Here is a 16,645-nt window from a genome sequence, read left to right as displayed (position 1 = left end):
TTAACTAATATTTTTAATTAATTATTAAATGAATAATCTATTCATATTAAAAGATATAACTAATTTATTTAAAGTTAAATAATATGTATAATAAAATAAAATATATTTGTATATATAAGCTATGTATAATGAAGTGTGAGTTAAAGAAATAATAGATTAAAAAAGTGTAAATAATTATTAATAAATTTGACTAACACATAAAAAAAAATCTTAATTAGAAAAAATGAATTATTAGATAATTATTAATAAATTTGTGAAATAAAATTAAAATCATTGAGATGTCTTTAAATGAAATATATATATATATATATATATATATATATATATATATAAAATCAAAATTTTAATTATATATTTAAAATGTTATGTGATAAAATAAAATTATACACTCATTTTTAATATTTAGTCCAAAAAAAAGTTAAATATTTTTTTTTATTAATTTAATTAAAACAAATCAAACGATATAAAATTTATAATTATTTATTTTTATTGTTAAAGCTAGATAAAGAGGTTTTCTTTCCCTCTACTTCCATATTCTCCATTACTTATTCATCTTACCTCCCTCGCCTTCCATTACATCCATCGTCATCTTACCTCCCTAACTTCCTCATTCTATTACTTCTTCACCCTCCTCCCCTCCCCTCACATCCTTCTACTAGGCTTATTCTCAAACCTTTCATAGTTACATATTTTAAAAGATTAGATTAAATGATTATATATACTCAATTTGACAAAAATGTTGATTCAAATGGGGATTATATATACTCAATTTGAAATATGTGAGATGACAAAGATGTTGAATCAAATTGTCAAGGCTCAAGAACTCCAAATCAATAAGGTATGATTTCTTTTATGATGATTCTTTAATTTTTTTTATTAATATAATAATTGAAGTAAAATTAATGAATGTTTTTTATGATGGATCACAAGAAGATATATTGAGATTTTATGTATAAAATGATAATTTATTTCAAGTTTAAAATGATGTTTATTTTATGATGTAATGTTCTTAATATTTAGAATATGTATAAACGTAAAAATTTGTGTATAAACTTAAAAATTTATGCTCATTATTAGAAATTTGATATTATTTGGTTGTGAAATTATAATAATTTGATATTATTTGTTTGTAAAATTATGTATATCGATTATGTTTATGAAATGATTAAATTTATTAAAAAATTATGTTTATATATAGATTGAATGATTATTTTTTTATAAAACTTATTTAACCTAGTTATAATTGTTAAATTATAATTCGTTATTAATTTATAAAATTTTATGTGAATGCTTTACAGGTTTTAAAGATTGTTTTAAAGATTTGAGAATGTTGATTTTGAAGAGTTAAAGATTTTAGAAGGTTGATTTTGAAGATTTGAGAAGGTTGATTTTGAAGAGTTAAAGATTTGAGAAGGTTGATTTTGAAGAGTTGAGTAACTTTTCAACCCAACCCAAAAAGAAGGAAGATAAATTTTTATAAAGTTTGGGAATAATAATTTATTTGATTAGTTACGTTAATAAACAAATTTTATATTATTTTATATTTAAATATAAACAAATTTTATTGTAATAATATTTTGATGTAATTATACTTTTCTAGTCATATAAATTATTTTGTGTTATTTATATAGTATAAATATTTTGTTGAATGGTTTTATTTGTTTTTCAAAATTATAAGTTTTAATGTTTATTTTCTAGATTATTGCACTAATTACAAAAAGTTTTATGTTAAAATCATTAATTAATAAAGAGGATAAAAATACTGTAGTTAAAAGTTTTTAATTGCGGTTTTATAAACCGCAGTTAAAGATTCTTAACCAAGAGAGCGGATAAGATACCGTTAATAGTATTACTTTAACTACGGTTTATAAAACTGCAGTTAAAGACTATTTACTACGGTAATTTTACCGTAGTCAACCGTAGTTAAAAGTTTCGTCGTTAAAAAAATGTTACTTAATAAGGGCGGTAAAGTTACCGCAGTTGGAGACTATTAACTACGGTAAGTTTACCGCCCTTATTGACAAACATATCTTTAACTACGGTTTTTAAAACCGTAGTTAGAGACTATTAACTGCGGTTTATTAAACCGCTGTTATAAACTATTAACTGCGGTATTTTTCCCGCCCTTATTGATTATTATGTTTTTAACGGCGGAATTTTTAACGGCGGTTGACTACAGTATTTAAACCGTAGTTATTAGCCTTTAACTAAGGGAAATTATCTTTTAACGGCGGTTAAAACCGCCTTTAAATATTACTTTTTTTACTAGTGCAACGGATCGCATGTAATAGTAAGTTTACTGATGAATCAACTAATGTATTTGATTTTCCAAAAATCCTCGAACCTCTCTATTGTTTTGAGGGACCAACATAACTGTGATTGCTTCAATCTTAGAGGGATCAGCTTCGATGCCCCTCTATATGATTAAGAAGCTTAGAATTTTACCAGTTGTAACTTCGAATGTAAAATTTTTTGGGTTAAGTCGTAGTTGATATTTCCTGATTTGTTGTAGGAATTTCTCGAGGTTTAGGACATGTCCTTCTCGATCATTCGATTTGAAAATCATGTCATCGACATATACTTCTACTTCCTTGTGGATCATATCATGAAGAATTATGGTGGTTTCCCTTTGATAGGTGGCTCCCACATTCTTAAGACCGAAAGATATGACCCTATAACAGAAGGTTCCTAATTCTGTTATAAGCGTGGTTTATTCCTTGTCTTTTGGGGCCATCAGGATTTAGTTGTATCATGAAAATACATCCATGAATAATAACAATTCATGACCGACAGTATGGTCGACATATATGTCGATGTGTGGTAGCGAAAAGTGATTTTTAGGGCTTGTCTTATTTAGATTGCGATAATTTACGCACACACGTATCTTCCCGTCTTTCTTCAAGACGAGAACTACGTTATCTATCTAGGTAGGATATTTCATCACCTCAAGAATTCTAGGTTCGAGTTACTTTCGGACTTCTTCTCGAATTTTTTTCACAACTTTCTCTTACATCCGTCTAAGTTTTTGTTTTACTGGCTTAGTGTCAGGATATGGAGGATGTGATGTCATGTGATATTTGGAGACAATCTCGTCCTCGGTTTCAAAGAAGTGTTTGGTTTCGAAGTTAAGTTAGAGTCAAAGAAAATATTATTTTTACTCATAGATTCAAAATCAACTTCTTGTGTCACATCGAGGAGTTTATTACATGTAAGAAAATATTATCTAACAAAATCATTGTTCTTAGATTTCTTACAATGTATAGTATTTGAAATCACTCTACACATGAGAGAAGAAAGAGACCTACTTTCGTCGATCACAGAATCGACGGATGAATGAGAATCGACCTCTAAGGAACCAAAAGAGTTGGGTTCTTGAGTTGGATTAGTTGTCTTGGGAATTCGAGCCAAGTTTTTAGGGCATCGCGCTAATAGTCCTTTTTTCATAATCATGCAAATAAAAGGGTTAGGATTATGAGGACAATCTGAAAAAATTTCGAGACCCTAAAAAATATATTTGTAAATCTGGATTGGTAAAGGGTTTAGGGAAGTCAAAGCATTTGGTGCTTTGTCCCTCGGGGATGAACTATCCATTCAAGGTTGGTAGAACAACTATGCATCGTCAAATCTAAAAATTGTCTAGATCTGATCTTAAACTTTTGTATTTTTTTCCCTCTTTTGGGTTTTTTTAATGAAATGGCACTAAGCTGTTTTCCCCAAAAAAAAAAAAAAAAAAAAAAAAAAAAAAAAAAAAAACAACTATGCATCGTTTGAATATCCTTTTCTTGCGGATTTATTCGAATCCTATAGGGATGTATCCCATGCTAGGGAAATATCTTATTATGTGCATCATTCTAATGACGAGAAATTTAAACATACTAAAGTTAGGATGTTTGGATGAGTCTTTATGAGGATTTAACATGTTGGGTCAAATTATTTTGACTAAGTGTTGAAATAGTTTGACTATTGGAATTTTGATGATGAAATGAAGAATGAATTATATATGCGTCTAATTATTTTTGATATAGGTGTATTGAAATCAGATTTCATTAGACTTGGTTCTAATGAGGTTCATTAGACCGATTTGGTATTAGATACACGGTGTTAGACGTGCAGTCTAACTAGCGGAGTTAGACGTATAGTCTAACTAAGCGGTGTTAGACGTGCAGTCTAATTGGAGTAATTAGACGTGCAGTCTAACTCGTGGAGTTAAACGTGCAGTCTAATGGACTCGGAATTAGATGTGCAGTCTAACTCGTGGAGTTAGATGTGCAGTCTAATGAACTCGAAATTAGATGTGCAGTCTAACTCGTGGAGTTAGACGTGTAGTCTAATGGATTGTGAAAGTTAGACGTGCAGTCTAACTCCTTCAGACTAGTCTGAAGTGGAACCGTAATTAGATGTGCAGTCTAACTCATGAAGTTAGACGTGCAGTCTAATAGGAAGAGAAAGTTAGACGTGCAGTCTAACTCCTTCAGATTAGTCTGAAGTGATTGTAATTAGACGTAAGTCTAATCCCATTAGACCAGATGATCTAATGGATTCTGTTATTAGACGGGGACGTTTGATTTCATTAGATGAGGTCGTATAATTGAAATACGTCTAATGCCTTGCTTAAGTAGTTGCTTGAAGCTAGCACCCGCCTACCCACGTACTATAGTTGTACGCTACTCCTGCTCCACTTTCTAGTGAAGATCAGTACGAGAGCCTGATGCAACCAATCAACCAATGACACGTAAGCGAATATTCTTCCCACTACTTGTTTTGCAGGTAAATCTCTGAAGAATATTCGGCGCACTACCTGTTGTGTACGGTCACGATCCTTGTATTTAGAGTCTGTTGTGTACTATGGAGGCATTCCAATGGAAGAGTGCCACGTATCATTATGAAAATTCGACTGTTGGTACACGTGCCTTATTAAAAGATTCTAAAGGACAACGGACAATCTCTCGAGCATTCAATCTATCATTCGCATTCTGAGAAGAATTTCGTACATCAAGCTTTTGAATATTCAAGCTGTTAGCTGCTTTCCTGATTGTACTGTGTGTTAATAAAGAGAGAGTTAGAATCGAAGCATCGTTTTAGCTGAGTGATATTCATCATATTGTAAGTTGAATAGAGTCTGTTCTGTTCAACATTTAGTTATTCGTGCAAACTGTATTTGATTCAAAGTATATTATAGTGAATCCTTCTGGTGGTTGGAAGAAGGGATGGCGTAGGAGAGTTTGTTCTGAACATCCATAAACAAAATGTTGTGTTTTTTCATTTCTGTCATCCTCTCATTCTTCATCTTAAGCTTCAAACGTAAGTAAACATTTCCGCACTTGATCTTGTTTCAAGTGTTGACAAGGGTTTGCGTAGAATAGAAAGTGAATTAAATCCTTAACAAGATTTCTTTCAAACAGTTTTTCTTAAGCCTTCATCAATCGGCAGACCCCCATCTCTATTGATTAAGTTGATCCTATCAATTGGTATAAGAGCCAAGTTTCTATTCTCAAGCCTTTTCCTGAAGAATGACGACCATAACCAAAGATGCTAGTGCAACCGTCATTCTAACCTTCTCTCGAGAAAACTACATCGTATAGAAGAAGAGAGTTCGTGCTCATCTCTCTTCTCTTCATGACGATATGTGGAGTGTTATCACAGAAAGTCCTATCAAGATCGATAAGGAGAAAGCTGACTGGACTAGTGAAGAAAAGAGGCAGAACAACCTCAACAACATGGCTCTTGATGTTCTGTACAGATCTCTCGATGACAGCATGTTCAACTACATTATCAAGTGTGATACTACTAAAGAGGTCTAGGACAGACTCACCCAACTGTGTGAGGGCAATGAGCAAACCAAGGAAAACAAGATCATGGTTGCCACTCAACAGTTTGACAGTTTCAATATGCGTCCTGATGAAATAATGAACGATTTCGACACCAGATTCAGCAAGATTGTCTCCTCTTTATCCATTCTTGGAAAGACCTATAGCAACAGGGAGCTTGCTATCAAGGTCATGCGTGCTCTTTCAAGGGAATGGGACATAAAGACGATGGCTGTGAGGGAATCCAAAGATCTCAACAATATTTCTCTTTTCGACATGTTTGCTGATCTCAAAGCCTATGAGTTTGAGTTGAACTGTAGGATTGAAAAAGATCAATCCACATCTATTATCATTGTCAAAGCTCTGGTGACTACTAAAGAGCCACCTGTAACTACTGATGTGAAGATGGCGGCACAGCAATTGAGCAGCAACGACATGTCTCTCTTCGTGAAGAAGTTTGGCGACTTCATGAAGAAAAGCAACCCTAACTCAAACTCTTCAAATTCTAATGATAATAAGAAATCAAAGGCTAATGTTAAGTGTTATAACTGTGGTATTGCAAGGCATTACCAATCGAAGTGCATGAAACCTAAGCGTGAAGATAAGAAGGATGATGACAAGGAGTTGAAGGCTCTTATGGAAGGAGATATAAAGAACAAACGAAGCATCCGTTACTCTTACTTCTCATCTAGTGATAGTGATGACGAAGAAGTGGCTTGCTTCATGGCAAGAGAAGATGAAGAACAGACTCGGGAAACTGAGGTATTTGACTTCTCTTCTGAAAGATTTTCAAGGGAACAACTGGTAGTTGCACTAAATGACATGGTCATTGAGTACAGAAAGCTAGCAGAATCCCTAAATGAAACTAAATCTTCACCTGATGTATCTCAACCAGCTTTACCTCAAACTTTTGAATAAAATGTTTTTGAAAAGAAAGTTGCAGAGATCTCATCTGAGAATGAGATGCTCAAAGAATAGATTCAAACTATTTCAGATGAAAACAAGAGGTTAAACTATGTTGTCAGTACATGGACAAGGTCTAGAGAAACTGTCAAATATCATATCAGCATGTTAAGACATGCTGGATCTAAATCCGGTCTAGGATTTGATGGAAATGACCCTCACCTGTCCTGCAAAAAGTCAAACTCAGTAAATGACAAGCTTAAGCCAATAAGTTTTGTTAAAGGAGGTTTGACTAATAGTGAATCTGATCCCATTCGTGAAGAAATAGCTTTTAAAAATGAAATTGTTTATGTTCCGCCTTGTGTTAGATGGCTAAAGAATAAATTAGAAGCAGCTAGCAAGTCTGGAAATCTAAAACCTGACTCAAAGTCAGTGAGTTTTAAAAGAAAGTCTTCCTCAAAAGCTAAGGGATCAGTGGCTAGCATAAAGTCGTCTACTAAGTCAAAATCATACGCATTAATCACAACGCAAAATGGGAAATCCATTAGAATATGTCAAATATGGATTCCTAAGGGACTAATTGATCGAGGACCCAATTGAATATGGGTACCAAGTTTGTAAATAGTTTGTTATGTAGGTGATACAGGAGGATTGCAGGAAGTAAGCATAGAGAATACTCTCTTGAGTATACAGTTTAGAAGATCAACAATGGTTGCTGCCATCTTTGAAATATAAATGTTTTTCTATGCTTTTCTATTAAAATATTTTTGGTCCGAAGGATCTCAAAACATCTGGTTATTCATTTTTGTAATTGTACAAAATGAGAAGAAAAATTACTTTGAAAGTAAAGATACTCTCAAGACGTATGACCTTAATCGGTCTATTAGACAAGGGTGTCTAAAGGAAATGGTCTGTACTTAGACGTATTTTTGCTCACAATCTATACATCTAAGCCTATATGTCATGGTTTAAAACCAACGCGGTTAAACATACATGTCTAATAGATGTTAGACGTTTTTACGTCATGAGGAAGAGGATGCTCATGTCTAACCAAACACACGTCTAACACGTGGTGTTTATGCGTAATTAAATGTACACGTCTAATAGACATTAAACGTATTCTTTACAACACGTAATTAGGCGTATGCGTCTAATGGACCCACACGTCTAATAGACGTTTAGTTTTATAGATTTGTGTAGTAAGAAAAACGTCTAACTACGTGCCTTTTAGACTGATCAAGGACAGCTGTCCACGTGAGGAGATATTTGATTTTCCCTCTCAAACATTAAAACAATCATCTCATAATAACATGAAGACACGTGTCTCTCAAGTTAAAAGAGAATGACTGATATACCCTCATTTTAATGATGACTCTTTGGAAAGGACGTCTAATTTTAAATGATGGGGCATACCCCTAAGAAAAATGACGGTTATCATATATGACTTTTGATAGTCTATATAAGGACATTCTTGCATGAGATTGAAAGATTTTTCTCACTTAAGATTTCTAAGAACCCTAGATTTCTTTGCTTCTCTCTCTCAAGAATCTCTGTTAATCTTGTGTCTATTCATATTCTACTGAAAATGGTGAACAAGAGAATCATGTTGGGTCACTGTACTTTGCAGGTTGATTTCCCATTGGTCTACTCTTTCGATCAGCAGGAAATGGTCGATATGTTCAGAACCCTCGAGTATTCCGGTCTCGGAAAATATCTTGGCGGTCCTTTCATCTTTTACAAGAAGGAAGTTCGGGAGTTCTTCCGAACTTCAACAATGGTGGACATTCCATCGTAGCAACTGTTAACGGTACGAAGATCTCTTTCGATGAAGCCTCTTATGCAGAGTTCTTTGAACTTCCGTCGGAGGGTCATACTTTCAACAGGCATCTGTCACCGGAAGTAATGGAAGAGTTGAAGAAGGTTCTATATGCCGATGGCTCGGCGATTCATCTGAATGGAAGTAAGAAAGTCCTTAAACCATAGTTTATTTTGCTAAATGATGTGGTGGCAAAAGCGCTTCAAGGAAAGGCTGGCTCATTCAATCTCTATAGTCAAGATCGATTTGACTATATGTGTGTCATCTCAAAGGGGATCCAGGTCAACTGGGCTTTAACATTATTTCAGAATCTCTATTTCTCCATCAACCAGGAGAACAAGGAAAGTATAACGTTCACTGCACAACTAAGCCGTTTGTTGGAGCATTTGGGGGTTCCGATGGGTGAACCCGAACCGATCAACTTGAACATGGTGTATACTATTTTCACAATCGCCAACACCCTAGTCAGAATGAAGAACCTTAAAGAATCGTCTTTTGGTGCTTCTAGTCAACAGATAGGTGGAAAATCGATTACCCGATCTAAACAACCAGCCGCTTCCATCCTATCAACGGGAGTAAAGAGATCCAAAACAGTCAACGAATCAGAGGCTAATTCTACTAGCCTAAGGAGCTCTTCAAAGAAGGATTCTGAAACAGTTGATTCCAGAATCAGGCAAGGTCTAGTTGAACTTGCCACCATTCCCATGTCTCCCCTGTCTCCGGCTGCCAGTCAGTTGAGGAGATCTTCAAGGTCATCTGTCTCAAAAGGTGACAAGTCAAAGGCGCCCCGTGCATCTAAATCGATGAAGGTGTCATCAAAGGTAACCTCTTCCAAATCTTTGGCCGATGTGCCCAAGTTTGATGTCCTGTGATGGAACAGGATAAAACTGTTTTTATTCCTGAAAAGAAATCTTCTACAGGGCCTGCTGTTGAGTCAGCTGGTCCAAATATTGAGAATATTGTCAGGACTAAGTCTCTTGTTCAACATCCTGATCATGTAGCCGTTGGTGCTATAGAGTTTGCTCAACTAGAACAAGGTGCAGTTCTTACCCTTGTTGCTGGTGACATTGCCAAAAAGGAATCCTCTGTTTCTGTTAGAGAGCCCACCATTTCAAATCCCATTTCAAAAGATTCAATAGTAACCGGGAAGGTCACTCGAGGAGAGCTTCCTCCTGGACTCTTCAAGAAACCGCAATCTGCTTATGAATTGATGCGTTCCACAAGGCAGTCCTGTGGAATTGTGTTTGGTGAACCAAGACCCTCTCCAAAACATGTTGAGGTTGTTGGAAAAGGGAAAGACGTTGTAACTGAAGAAAGAGAAGATGTTTCTGAGGCAACATGATGAATCAAGTCAAAGCCATAACTGTTGAGAAGATGAAATTTTTTGACTCGTGGATCCAAAACAGAATGTCTATCTAGTATGATGAGGTCATCACGGGTTCAGGAATAAGTACTCAATGGCATAAACTTGTAGCAAATGAAAAAAAGGTTCTCAAATAGGCTAAAACTCCGGAGGTGTCTGAAGCTCTGAAAAGAAAAGACCTTATCAAAGCATGTTTGAGAGGAAGAGATTTATTCCCCATCCTTGAAGCCAGAAAAGCTAATTTTAATCCAATTGAGAAAGGTGCTGAAGTGGAAGTGAAAGTCTTAAAGAGGTTAGACGAGATCATGGCTGACTATCTTTCTGTAGTCACTCGATAAGTTGATGGAGCTAACTGCTCAGAAGTTAACTATTTTGGTATTTTCTCTGATGAAGACGAACCAATGGATGTCTCTGATGATAATGTTGATACAGATGAGCAAGTTGATGCTCTTCTGCTAGAATTTGGAAATCTTTCTACAGAAGAAAGGCGTTTACTGGCTCAACCCGTTGTCGAACAAAATAAGGAACTCGATCAAGAGAATCCATCCTTAGAAAATAAGTAAAGATCATTCAAGAGCCTGAACAAACTCTTGTGGCTCAAGAAGAAGATGTTGTTAAAGAGCTGGTCCAAGCTCTTGTAACTCAAGAGAAAGAAATTGTTGTGGAAATCGTTCAAACTCCAAATGAAAAAGAGGTTGTGATATCCCCTATTGTCAGAACAGAGGAAGCTCAAGAAAAGGAGGCGGAAGTTAGTTAGCCAGGGAGTATCAAATCTGAGGGGGAACCTTCAAATGACAAAGATGCCGAAGAAGAGAGTTCCTCGTCTGAGGGGGAACAGGATCAAAATGCTAGAACTGTCAATCCTCTACCATTTCCCGATATTAATGCTGGTAACCTCCAGGAAAATATTCTCAATCCTCTTCACAGCAAGGGTAATTTGTTTGAAAGATTTCAGAGAGCATAAAGGGAGCTGGAAGAAGAAGATCGAAATAAACTGGAAATGAGTCTGAAAAGGATGAACCGGAGCAATCCCTACAGATTCACACCGAAGTTAACCCTATTCATAGCAAGGCAGTAGATTCACAAGATAATTCATCCAATGAAGGATCTTCTGCTGATGGTACCAAACTTTTAAAGTCGATGACTTCTCTACTTACCCCTCTTCAGATGAATGTGATAACTATGTGATCAAATATGGTAAAGATTTTGAAGACTCGGAAAGAGGACAGAAAAGAATTTGTTGAATGTGTCATAATCCTTAAAGAGTTGGATAATACACTGAAGAAGAATACGTATGAGACTCATGTCTCAAATTCTAATTTCTCCAAATTTGAAAAGCAAATCTACAGTCGTCAATCTGAAATGATGAGTCTTGAAAGACAAATCAATCTTGATAATCATCGTGAGATCATGGAATCAATGGAATTATTCAAGAATTAGATGATTGAAATTCAAGGCAGTTTGAGAAGATTTGATGGTGAAAGGTTGGAGAATGCCGACTCTATTGCAAGGAAATTTAAAGAGAAAGAAAATGCAAAAGCTGCTGAAAAAGAACAGACTCGTATCACTCAAGGTGAGCCCAGTAGAAGAGGTGACAGTGTATCAACCGGAACCAGATCTAAGAGAGCACCAACCAACGACGAAAATCCAAGGCCAACCAAAAGAGGCGGAGGTAGAAGCGGTAGTGATCGCGGAGTCTGAAGCAGTAGTGGTGGTCGTGGTGGGAAATCTGGTAGTGATCGCACAGGTCGTATCAGTGGCGGTGATCGTGGTGGGAGATCCAGTGAAAGCGATCGGGGTGTACGTGCTCTTCCTCCTTTTCGCAATCTACTAACCGGTCAAGAGATGACGGATGAAGGAATGAGCTATGAAGGAACTCGTTTCCCTATCGATCCTCGAGTGAAATGGGAAGAACAATAATCTCCCTTTTTCTACTTTGTTAAGTTTTAAACTATGTTTCTTTGACTATGTTTTTGGAATATTGGTTTTTGAAAGTGGTTGTGTGATGGATGAACAAGCTTTACCATGCATTTATATGATGAATGCTTAATTTGTTATCCATACAAGGATTTCAATTTCATCATCAAAAAGGAGGAAATTGTTGGGTCAAATTATTTTGACTAAGTGTTGAAATAGTTTGACTATTGGAATTTTGATGATGAAATGATGAATGAATTATATATGCGTGTAATTGTTTTTGATACAGGTGTATTGAAATCCGATTTCATTAGACTTGGTTATAATTAGGTTCATTAGACCGATTTGGTATTAGATGCACGGTGTTAGACGTGCAATCTAACTAGCGGAGTTAGACGTGTAGTCTAACTAAGCGGTGTTAGATGTGCAGTCTAACTGGAGTAATTAGACGTGTAGTCTAACTCGTGGAGTTAGACGTGTAGTCTAATGGACTCGGAATTAGACGTGCAATCTAACTCGTGAAGTTAGACGTGCAATCTAATGGACTCGGAATTAGACGTGCAGTCTAACTCGTGGAGTTAGACGTGCAGTCTAATGGATTGTGAAAGTTAGACGTGCATTCTAACTCCTTCAGACTAGTCTAAAGTGGAACCGTAATTAGACGTGCAGTCTAACTCATGGAGTTAGACGTGCAGTCTAACTGGTGAAAGTTAGACGTGCAGTCTAACTCCTTCAGATTAGTCTGAAGCGATTGTAATTAGATGTAAGTCTAATCCCATTAAACCAGGTGGTCTAATGGATTCTGTTATTAGACGGAGACGTTTGATTTCATTAGACGAGGTCGTTTAATTGAAATACGTCTAATGTCTTGCTTAAGTAGTTGCTTGAAGCTTGCACCCGCCTACCCACGTGCTATATCTGTACGCTACTCCTGCTGCACTTTCTAGCGAAGATCAGTACGACAACCCGATGCAACCAATCAACCAATGACATGTAAGCGAATATCCTTCCCACTACTTGTTTTGTAGGTAAATCTCTAGAAAATATTCGGCGCACTACCTGTTGTGTACGGTCACGATCCTTGTATTCAGAGTCTGTTTTGTACTATGAAGGCGTTCCAATGGAAGAGTGTCACGTATAATTATGAAGATTCGACCGTTGGTACCTGTGCCTTATTTAAAGATTCTAAAGGACAACGAACAATATCTCGAACATTCAATCTATCATTCGCATTCTGAGAAGAATTCCGGACATTAAGATTTTGAATATTCAAACTGTTAGTTGCTTTCCTGATTGTACTGTGTGTTAATCAAGAGAGAGTTAGAATCGAAGCATCGTTTTAGCTGAGTGATATTCATCATATTGTAAGTTGAACAGAGTCTGTTCTGTTCAATAGTGAGCTATTCGTGCATACTGTATTTGATTTAAAGTATATTATAATGAATCCTTCCGGTGGTTGGAAGAAGAGGTGACGTAGGAGAGTTTGCTCCGAACATCCATAAACAAATTGTTGTGTCTTTTCATTTCTTTCATCCTCTCATTCTTCATCTTAAGCTTCAAATCTAAGTAACATTTTCGCACTTGATCTTGTTTCAAGTGTTTACAAAAATTTGCGTAGAATAGAAAGTGAATTAAATACCTAACAATATTTCTTTTAAACAGTTTTTCTTAAGCCTTCATCTTAAGTCTCTATTGATTAAGCCGATCCTATCATAACATATCTCGAACCCGCTTAGTTCAACCTCAGGAGTGTTAATATGGGTAGACCCAATGACTGCTACCATGTCAGTTTTGCCGTTGATTGTGATAACTTGGTCGTTGGCGATGAAGTAGAGCTTTAAGTGCAATGTATAGGCTAAAGTCTTTGGCTTAATGCAACCATGGTCTTCTTAAGAACAAGTTATAGGAAAGTTGCATGTTGATGATGTAATAACTTGAAAGGGTATGCCGACCACTTAGACGGTGCACTTGAGGCAACCCATTATCTCACGACGAGAACTATCAAAGCCTATGACACACATATTATATGGTATGGTCATGTCTCGAGATACGCCAATTTTCTCAAGAGTCCGCTAGAGACATATGTTGAGATTGGATCCATTGTCTATTAAGACCATCGGAACGGTCTTTCCCTCTATTTGTACATAAATATAGAGGGCTTTATCATGGTTGATTCGGTTGATGAAAGATCCTTGTCTTCAAAACTGATCATGTTATGTTGCAAACTAACGTATATGATACCTACTAGTTCTTTAAAGGTCGTGTTAGCAAATACATTAGTCTTGCTTAACTTATTGAGGACTACTTTCATGTGCTCTTCTTAGATGGAATATTAGCATTTTTCCTTTTCAGTTGACTCAAGAGATTGTCTCTTGGGTTAAGAACTCTAGGCTCATTTTCCCTTATAGTCCCTACTAGTGGTTGTGACGAGGATGACACATTGGACGGTGAGGTTTTCATGAAAATGGGTTGAAAATCCGTTTCACTACGTGTTTCCGCGATAACTATTGGGGCATAGATGTGGGCAATCGTTTTGACTTCCACTAATTAGAAGTTTTACCATAACATGTTTTAGACTTCTTTTTAAGCTAGAGATCAATCATGTTGATTTCGGTTCAACATCATGGATCATGTCCAGTAACGCGTTGACGTCAAAGGATGCTTCGTTAGTTGTGAGCATGTTGACTTGGTGATCTGATAGTGGATTCTTAGCTATTTCCGTCTTGGAGATCAAGTTCTGATCGATCAAGTCCCAGAATATATGTTTTAAGGCGTTACAATTGTCGGAGCGTGACCCTTTTCTTGGTGATAGTCACACCACGCGTTCTCATACTTATCCAAGAATGGTCTGTCTATTCTTAGAGAGAGGGATTTGATACAATTATTTTCTTGAATAATTTTCATCACTTGACTTAAAGACATTCTAGGTCGTCATAGATTCTAGGAGGTTTAAGTGCCTTTAGAGGTGTGGTTTTGGTAGAAGTAGTTGTACTTGTACCTACCTTAGGCTGTGGAGGCTTACTTAAGCTCTTCTTTGAGGCAATTTCTCGTGCTTGACAATGGTTACCTGATTATTTATGTCTTTTTCTTTCTTGAAAAACGAGTGGAGGTGTGGTAACTTTAACTTACTCAATGACGTCATCGATGTTATTTTCAATTTTTATCAATTTTTTTATGAATAATGATAGAGAGCGAAAAATATATTGACAAGAAAGTGTAGAAAATGATGTGTCATCTCTTGATTGGATTAAAAATTTAAAAACTCTCTTTTATTAGATTTTCAATCCAATCAAGGGATGACAAATTATTACCTTTTCTTTATATTTGGTTGGACAATTTTCGAACACTATTAAGTTTAAATTTTCTGCCATTAATTTGTTATAATTTCCAAATCATTCTATTCATTTGACTATTTATATTAAATTTAAATGATTCAAATTGAATAGGCCTTAGTAGACTCCCACTCCAGCCCGGCTCAATTCGGCCCGCCCCAGCCCTATACAATAATTATTTATCTATTTCTAAACGAAAATGGAAAAAAGCTAGTCTCCTTCAACGACAGCTGATCCCGAAACCCTAAAAACGTCTCTCACTATTCTTTATAATCCTTCTTTCGGTGTTCATCAAAAATATCATTCAACTATAGCCGCCTCGGCCCTCTCTTTCTCTCTCTCTTTGAGTTCTTCAATTTCTGTCTTTGTTCTTTCACAATTCTGTTTAGTAATGTTTATTCGTTTTCGATAGTGTCAATGATGATATATCTAAAGGCTTGTTTCTCAAAACATTCGCAGTGGCCGCCTAACATCTTTCGCCTTCGCCGGGCTAGAGAGATAATGCAGCTATTATCCTTCCTTGGATGTCTGAGTCCTGTTTATTAACTATCTATTGCTGCTTTATGTTTTTCCTTGTTTTTGTTTATTTAAATCTGTTATGAGTTTAAACTGTTGATGATGATGATGATAATCCGAAGGCTTGTTTCTCAAAACATTCGCAGTGGCCGCCTAACATCTTTCGCCTTCGCCAGGCTTGAGAGATAATGCAGCTGTTATCCTTCCTTGGATGTCTGAGCCTTTTTAAATTTCTATCTGTTTCTGATTCACGATTATGCTTTCATTATGCAATTTGATCTGTATTAAGTTTGAAAGGTTGATGATGATAAATCCAAAGGCTTGTTTCTCAAAACATTCGCAGTGGCCGCCTAATATCTTTCGCCTTCGCCGGGCTTGAGAGATAATGCAGCTATTATCCTTCCTTGGATGTCTGAAGCATGTTTTATTTTTTTTGATTCAATATAATCTTCTCATCTGGGGTTGATTTCTCATCTTGGGTTGATGTAAAATGCTTCTTATTCGTTCCTTCTTGGATATCTGAAATTGACCATTTTTTATTTCCTTATATTTATTATTCTTTTTGAAGCTTTTGATTCTGATGAAATTGAAGCTTTTGAATCTGTTTGAATCTCATTGCCTTGTTTTCAAGTATGTCTTGATTTGGTATCTGATCCAGCTTTCTGAGTGGTTTGTTCCGGTGGAGACAGTTACTAGAGTCTTTGATTAGTTCTTGATAAATTTGGCATCAGAAATTGGGATATTGAGAGCCCCATCTCGGTTTATGTTCGCTGGTTCGGCTCTAAGTGACAGCAGCGACATGCTTACTGGATTTTTGGAGTCTTTCTCCAATAATATTTGTAGTTCTGCACACCATTGAGAGTTTGGATGCCATCATTTTCGATAAATGTGTGTATTGTTTGACCCTAAGAATTGAATTTTGTATGTATCGTATGGCTTAAATCATCTTATAAATTTCAGCTTTTATTCATGGATAGTAGAATTTAGCTTT

General features: G+C 35.9%; 3 non-coding genes across 3 annotated transcripts; all 3 read left to right on the top strand.

The window, feature by feature from the left end:
• Nucleotides 1-15,550: 15,550 nt before the first annotated feature.
• On the top strand, nucleotides 15,551-15,674 carry LOC124922847. Its single transcript, XR_007097900.1, has one exon. It is a non-coding gene; the product is annotated as a small nucleolar RNA SNORD14 (small nucleolar RNA).
• An 80-nt stretch (nucleotides 15,675-15,754) lies between these two features.
• LOC124922851 lies at nucleotides 15,755-15,877 on the top strand. Its single transcript, XR_007097904.1, has one exon. It is a non-coding gene; the product is annotated as a small nucleolar RNA SNORD14 (small nucleolar RNA).
• Nucleotides 15,878-15,950: 73 nt separating this feature from the next.
• Nucleotides 15,951-16,074, top strand: LOC124922837. Its single transcript, XR_007097889.1, has one exon. It is a non-coding gene; the product is annotated as a small nucleolar RNA SNORD14 (small nucleolar RNA).
• The last annotated feature ends 571 nt before the right edge of the window (nucleotides 16,075-16,645 follow it).

The sequence above is a fragment of the Impatiens glandulifera genome, chromosome 1, assembly GCF_907164915.1.
Source record: "Impatiens glandulifera chromosome 1, dImpGla2.1, whole genome shotgun sequence".
Lineage (NCBI taxonomy): Eukaryota > Viridiplantae > Streptophyta > Magnoliopsida > Ericales > Balsaminaceae > Impatiens > Impatiens glandulifera.
Note: the sequence above shows the minus strand (reverse complement) of the source record. Positions and strands in the feature narration are given on the sequence as shown.